The following is an 8,356-nucleotide window of genomic DNA, read 5'->3' as shown; positions in this document are numbered from 1 at the left end:
AAATATAGTTTAGCCCAGCATTTTCGCATATGCGGTCACATTGTCACATCTGTAACCACCGCTTCTGCGGTATCAATCTCGCTTCTACGAGAACCCCAGAACCTAGTTGGCACCGCATCGGTGGAATAACACTTCACATTTGTGCGACCGCAGATGCAGCAGTGCCATCGCATATTCGAACTTCCTCAACCCTGTGACTCAACGCACCGCTTCTGTGCTTCTGCAGGTGCGTCCCAACTCTCGCATCTTCGAAGCCCTGCTCCAGCTTGACATCCGCTCCTGCGACTCCATTGTCGCTTCTGCGACCATCGCACCTGCACAAATTCAACTGCAGGTGCGTAACACCAGTACCAGTAGCTACTAACAACCAAATAAGAATGTGAAATAGTTTGAACCTTGCCCGGAACTCACCCAAGCCCCTCGGGAGCCCGTCCTAATATACTAACAAGTACCATAACATAATACGGACCTACTTGAGTCCTCAAATCACACATAACAACATCGAACAATGAATCGCGCCTCAATTCAAACTTGAATGAACTTTAAACTTCTGACTTCCAAAATGCATGCCGAAACATATCAAATCAACCCGGAATCAACTCAAATTTTGCACACAAGTACCAAATGACATAATAAAGCTATTCTTATTCCCGGAACCCCAATCCGAATCTGATACATTCAAAGTCAACTCCCGATCAAACTCATGAACTTTCCAAACTTTCAAATTTCCAACTTTCGCCAATTAGCATCGAATCCTTCTAGAAATATCCAAATGCAAATTCGGGCATACGTCCAAGTCCAAAATCACTATCCGGACCTAACGGAACCCTAAAAATTTAATTACGCGGTCAAATTCACAAAAGTCAAACTTGGTCAACTCTTCCAACTTAAGCTTCAATCATGAAATTTATTCTTCCAAATTGATTCCGATTAACCTGAAAACCAAAATTAACGATTAAAACAAGTCATAATACATCATACGGAGCTACTCATGCCCTCAAATTACCGAGTGATGTGCAAATGCTCAAAACGACCAGTCGGATCGTTATAGATGCGGATTCAAAATCTAAACCATATAGTGAATCTGAATTCCATCGATCATTTGTGTTTTTGAGTTTCAAAATAATATATTTACATCTTTACTAGATTTCTTAACAAACATATACATGATCTGTATCAAGTTATTACTAGATTCAACCTACTGGTGTAGCTAGGAATCTCGTCAAGGGTGTTTAAACTTTAAATGTCATGACCCAATTTCTCCTAAAGGCCGTGATGGCGCCCAACATCGCCGCTAGGCAAGCCAACAATGAGCTAACCATTTGATTGCTCCTTTTAACCAATTTCCAAGTAATTAAATTTCATTTATTAAGAAATTAAGGAGTAGAAAATTTAGTAAATAAACCAAGGCAACTGAGTGGCAATCCTAGTGATATAAATACTCCAAAAACCATAAAGTCTACTAGTATGTGTGCCAAGACATGGTGTCACAAGTGTATGAGCAACTAGTAAAATATACAAAACTCTAACTACTGTCTGAAATAAAAGTAGACAAAAAAATAAGTGCAAAAGAGAGATTCTAGGTGATGCAGAACGGCTCAAGAAGCAGCTCACCACTAGGCCTCAGGCTAACAGGGGTGCGCGCAGGTATGACTGCCAGATGCACCTACCTCAGATCCTGCACGGTTAGTGCAGAAGTGTAGCCTGAGTACATAAATAATATATACCCAGTAAGTATCTAGTCTAACCTCGAAGAAGTAGTGACGAGGGGTCGACATCGACACTTACTATGGGCTAATAATAAAAATACAGAAATTCTAAATGAGAATGGTTTATGATAATAATAATATCTCAATAACAAGCCGGAAATAAATAATTCTTCCACAAATGGTAAATCTCAAGTCATTTTCTGTCATATACAATTTTAACCTCTCAGGCCATAAAATATCATCAAATATAATTAAGCTCCAAGTATTATCACGCATGATTATGTCGAGGTCGTACGGTCTGATCCGGAATAATGTGTACACTGCCGAGGGACGGGAGGCACAAACCATCGATGCATCTATTCTACTGGCGAGGCATTCGGCCTGCTCCACAAGAAGAGAGGATACTTTATAAGCATTCGGTTTAAAAGCCATAACAAGCTAATACCCAAAGGAGCACAATTTCTATTAACGGTCAAATATCCCGCCAAAACTCAAGTAAGTGGAAGTCGGTCTTTTACAATTCCTTTATTAAGTTCTAATATAATTTAGGCACTTTAATTAACAAATAGGGTGCAACATTACAAGTATCTCATGATTCGGGTCCTAAACTACCCGGACATAAACATAATTAGTAGTTATGCACGGACTCTCATCACCTCGTGCGTATGTAGCCCCCACAATTAGGAGCAAATAGTAATTTAAATCACCTATGGGGTAAATTCACTCTTACAAGGTTAGTCAAGAGACTTACCTTGTCTCAAAGCTTGCTTTTCCGGCCTTAAATTCACTCTAAGCCTCAACTCGGTGCAGAACAATCCAAAACTAATCAAATGTTATGTAAATTAATCAATACATATTCACAAGTTCATAATCTAACTATTAGAGTGATTACCCAACCCCAGTTGGAAGATTCATAAAATTTATCCTCATGCCCAGGTGCCCGGATTCCAGGAATTTTAGAAGATAATTTTTACCCATAACCGCACAAACTCAAATATATAATTTTCACCCAATTCCATAACTATTTTTGTGGTTAAATCCCATTTTATCAAATCCTAGATTTTTCATCTAAACCCAAGATTTTTATAATTTTTCATGTTACAATCTACCCATAATCCATGTATTTAACTTACAATGGATAGAAATTACTTGCCTCTAATAGCTAGGTGGAAACTCCTCTCTAAGAAGCTCCAACATCGCCCAAGAAATGAAAGAAATGAGTCAAAAATGGCCTAAGTCCCGTATTAAATGAACCTCACTGCCTCCAGCACTTCCGCTTATGCGGCTCCATGGCCGCTTTTGCAGCTCTGCATCTGCAAAAATATCATCGTAGATGCGGCTCTCCCCTAGTTGGCCTACTTCTGCATCTGCGGACACTGGCCCACTTCTACGACGCATGTGTCGCACCTGCAGCTCTGGCCACTTCTGCGGTCGCTCCCATCATACATGCATTTTGGCAGGTGCGCACCATGCTCCGCACCTGCGATCTCTGGGCAGCCCACGCTAGGCCGCTTCTGCGGCTATTGGCTCGCTTCTACGAGCTCACACCTGCGCCTAGCCCTCCGCAAGTGCGATTGCACCAGAACTCTGATGCTTCAGCTATTCTTTCCAAGTCAAATGAGTTTTGTGCCTTATCCGAATGGCATCCGTGGCCCCCGAGGCCTCGTCCAAACGTACCAAAAAGTTTGAAATCATGAAACGGACTTGCTCGAACCCTCGAAATGGGAAAAACAATACCAAAACTAAAAATTACACCCCAAACCAAATAGAATCAACCTACGAACTTCAAGTTCTTCCAATTTGCTCTGTACGTGCCGAATCTTACTTAAACTACTTGGAATGACACCAAATTTTGCGTGGAATTATTAAATCACCTTACGGAGCTATTCTCATTTTTGGAATCCCAAACGTACCTCTATAACACTAAAACCTACTCCAAACCAAATTTAAGGAACTTTAAAACCTTCAATAAACCAACCTTTAACTTTAGGCAGTGAAATGCTCCTGGGTCATCCAAAACCCGCTCCTGACACACGCCTAAGTCCAAACTCATCACACAAACCTATTGGGACTGTCAAATCCCGGTTCTGAGACCGTTTACTAGAAATGTTGACCCAAGTCAAACTTAGCCCATGTAATGACCCAACCGTTCATTTGACTTTTAGAACCTCGTTCCCCTAAATAAAACTCTCCATATGTGCTTTTGTTAATTTATGATTTGCGGGGATGGTTGGTTCGGGATTTGAAAGTGTTCGGGTTGAAATCGGAACACTTGGTTCCATAAGTTAGCCTTAAAATGCCAAGTTTGACTTCGGTCAATATTTTTAGTAAAAGACCCCGAAATCAGGATTTAACGGTTTAAATAGGTTTGTATGATGATTTTGGACTTGGGCATATGTTCGAATCGGGTTTTGGAAAACCCAGGAGCGTTTCAGAGCTTAATAGTGAAAAATCAACAATTTGAAGGTTTAATGTTCATTAAATTTGGTTTGGAGTAGGTTTTGGAGTATTTGAAGTCCGTTTGGAATTTCGAGCCTGAGAATAGCTCCATATGGTGATTTAAGACTTGCACGTAAAATTTGGTGTCATTGCGAGTAGTATAATTATATTTGGGCACATTCGGAGTAAGTTTGAAGAATTTGAAAATTCTAAGTTGAATCAATTTGGTTTAACGTATGATTCTTAGTTTTGATGTTGTTTTACACGTTCTGAGGGTTCGAGCGAGTCCGTTTTATGATTTCAAACTTGTTGGTATGTTCGGGCGGGGCTCCAGGGGCCTCGAGTGTTAACCGGATGAGGCTCGGATCGATTTTGGACCTTGGAGCAGCAGCTGAAGCTTCCAGCTTCTGCTGCAACCACACCTGCACTTGGCCAGCCGCAGGTGCGAGCCCGCAGGTGTGTGAAAATCACCGCAGAAGCGGACTGGACGCAGATGCGCAGGTACAACCACAGATGCGATGTACAAGCCGCAGAAGCGGACGGGGCCGGCTTAGGGGGAAGCCGCATATGCGGCGCATTTTCCGCATATGCGGAGCCGCAGAAGCGGCTTTCGAGCCGCAGATACAAAAGGGCTATTTGGCATAACCCTTAAAGAACGGAAAAAATAGCCATTTTTGCCCATTTCTCTCCATTCTTGGACAATTTTGGAGCTTTTTGAGAGGGGATTTCAACTAGCAACTTGAAGGTAAGTTAATTCTACAAACCTTGAGTTAAATACATAGATTATAACCTATAAATTGTGAAAATCAAGGGTTAGAGGAAAAACCTAGATTTGTATAAAAATGAGATTTTAACCACGAAAATGGTTATGGAATTGGATAGAAATTGTATATTTGAGTTCTTGAGATTATGGGTAACGATTTCCTCCAAAAATTTCCGGAATCCGGGCACGTGGGCCCGGGGTGAATTTTAGGAATTTACCATTTTGGATAGGGTAATTTATTTAATAGCCTAATTTTAAAATATTTAGAATTTATTAATTATTTTATATAACTTTTGGATAGTTTCGGATTTTTCGGTATCGAATTGAGGTTTTTATGCGACATTTTGATTGGAAAGTGGACTTTGAGACAAGCTAAGTCCCTTGTCTAACCTTGTAAGAGGGAATTTACCCCATAGGTGATTTTAAAATAATAGTTGTTGCTAATTGTGGGGGCTACGTACGCACGAGATGACGAGAGTCCGTGCGTAGCTACTAATTATGCTACGTCCGGGTAGTTTAGGACTCAAATCATGAAATACTTGTGATAATTGCATCCTCTGTTTAATTGAAATATTTGGATTATATTGTAAATTGTTAAAGGAAATAGTAAAAGATCGAAACTTCATATACTTTAATTTTGTGTAAATTATTGAATTGTTAATAGAGATTGAACATCGTGCGTGTTAATATTATAATAAATTCTCATTCCGGAGTTTCATAAGTGTCACGACCCAAACTCCCTCTGTATAACGTCGTTACAGTACCTAGTCTCTACGACTAGGTAAGCCTAATACAATAACCAATACTCGATAATACACAGTCTTCCCAAAACTCAGAACATCATAAGTCACAAGCTACAGAAGGAAACTAGTATATCTATACACCAGAGTCTAACAAAACAAGTACGGAAGGTAAATGGCATAGGAGAGAATAGAGGGGAACTCCTAGGTCTACGGACGCAACAGATGTACCTTGAAGTCTTCGTACAGCAGCAAGCACTCTCAGCTAATAGCGGGGCTGATAAGAAGTACCTAGATCTGCACACAAAATATGTGCAGGAGAGTAGCATGAGTACACTACAATGGTACCCAGTAAGTGCAAAGCCTAACCTCGGTAGAGTAGTGACGAGGTCAGGTCTGGGCCCTACTGGGATATAATAACAAGACATATGATATAATAAAATGAAGTAAAACAGAGAATTTAACAGAAGGGATTCACAAAGAAATAACAACACACAAACAATGTGATAACAACAGGGGCGCTCCCGAGATACCGTCTAGTAGTCCCAAAAGTAAATACTCAACAGGGGATCTCCCGAGATACCGCCTCGTAGTCTCAAAAGTAAATGTGCAGGGAGAACTCCCGAGGAACCGCCTCATAGTCTCAAAAGTAAATGTACAGGGAGAACTCTTGAGGAACCGCCTCGTAGTCTCAAAAGTAAATATGCAAGGAGAACTCCCGAGGAACCGCCTCGTAGTCTCAAAGTAAATATGCAGGAAGAACTCCCAAGGAACCGCCTCGTAGTCGCAAAAGTAAACACACAACTCGAACCGATAATTACAATAATTAACAGCAAGATTTCTATAGTTATACTAATAAAGAACAAGGAAAGCAAGGAGTCAACTAGGCATGCTTCACAGAGTTCAAATAACCAATTAAAGCATGTAGACATGATATATTAGACTAAACAGGATAGCTACGCATTTTAGAATAGCTCAATTAAGAATAAAAATAGACTAATACCCATTTAAACGATATAACTCAAAGTAAAGGAAAAACAGGTTGCTACTCAGTAAAATAAATCGGGTTTTACAACAAATAGCCCGTGTACGTACTCATCACCTCACGTACACGGCGCTCACATATCACAACAGTACCAAATCCTAAGGGGATTTCCCCCACACAAGGTTAGGCAAGCCACTTACCTCGAACCGAGCTCAATCAATCGGTAACAATGCCTTTTCCACGAATATCCGACTCTGAATGGACCAAATCTAGACAAAAATAATTACATATCATAAATACAACTATAATATACTAATCTAATTAATGCAATCAAGACTTGAACAGAAATTCTGAAATCCATCCTAAAACGATGACCGAGGCCCACATCTCGAAATCGGGCAAAAATCACAAAAACCGAAAGCCCATTCACTCACGAATCTAACCATACAAGAATTACTCGAATCCGACCTCAAATAACCTTCCAAAACTCGAAATTATAGCCTATGAAGTTTCTACGATTTTCACCCAATTTCCAACTCAAATCCTTAATTCAAGTGTGTAATCAACTATAGATTAATGAGATATAACCATAAATGAGTTGAGAATCGTTACCCACAAGCTTCCTCTGAAAATCCATCGAAATTTTGCCTCAATCCGAGCTCTCTAGGTCAAAAAATGGAGAATGAAATCAAGCCCTCGCACTTAGCCCTTTTCTGCCCAGCAATTTCGCACCTGCGGGCCAAGAATCGCACCAGCATCACCGCACCTGTGGAATTCCCATCGCTGGTGCAGATTCCACTTTAAAACTCAGCATCCGCTTCTGCGATCAAGGGTCACACCTGCGTGTGCGCACCTGCGGACCCATGTCTGCTTCTACGGTCGTTTTCCGCTCCTGCGGGTCGTTGGGCGCTTCTGCGGGCATCGCAGATGCGGCACCTCCTTCGCACCTGTGACCCCAGGAAGCTCCCCTCCTTTCCGCTTCTACGCTTGCCTCTCTACACTTGCTATCCCGCACCTGCGGTATCCCCACCGCACGTGCGAAAACACCAGAACTCAGATAGCTTCAGCAATTGCATAAATCCAAAACTCAATCTGTTAAGCATTCGAATACACCCGAGGTCCCCGGGACCTCAACCAAATATACAAACTAGTCCTAAATTACCATACGGACTTAGTCGAGCCCTCAAATCACATCAAACAATGCTAAAATCATGAATCACCCTCCAATTCAAACTTAATGAACTTGAAACTTCAAATTTTTACAACCGATTCTGAAACCTATCAAATCAAATCTGATTGACCTCCAATTTTGCACACAAGTCATATTCAACATTACGGACCTACTACAACTTCCGGAATTGGAATCCGACCCCGATATCAAAAAGTCCACTACCGATCAAAATCTCCAAAAATTCGACTTTCGTCATTTCTAGCCTAAATCGGCTACAGACCTCAAATTCATAGTCCGAACATGATCCTAAGTCCAAAATCACCCAACGGAACTGACGGAACTCCATTCTGGAGTCATCTTCATACAGTTCCGACTACGGTCAAAATCCTAAGACTTTAACTTCCGTTTTATGAACTAAAAGTCCCAAAACACTCCGAAACCAAAAACAAAACCTCCCGGCAAGTTACATAAGCAGAAAAAGATACGGGGGAAGAAGTTTATAGGGGATCGTGGCTATTACTCTCAAAACGACCGGCCGAGTCGTTACAA

The sequence above is a fragment of the Nicotiana tabacum genome, chromosome 4 (genome assembly GCF_000715075.1).
Source record: "Nicotiana tabacum cultivar K326 chromosome 4, ASM71507v2, whole genome shotgun sequence".
In the NCBI taxonomy this organism is placed as follows: Eukaryota; Viridiplantae; Streptophyta; class Magnoliopsida; order Solanales; family Solanaceae; genus Nicotiana; species Nicotiana tabacum.
Note: the sequence above shows the minus strand (reverse complement) of the source record.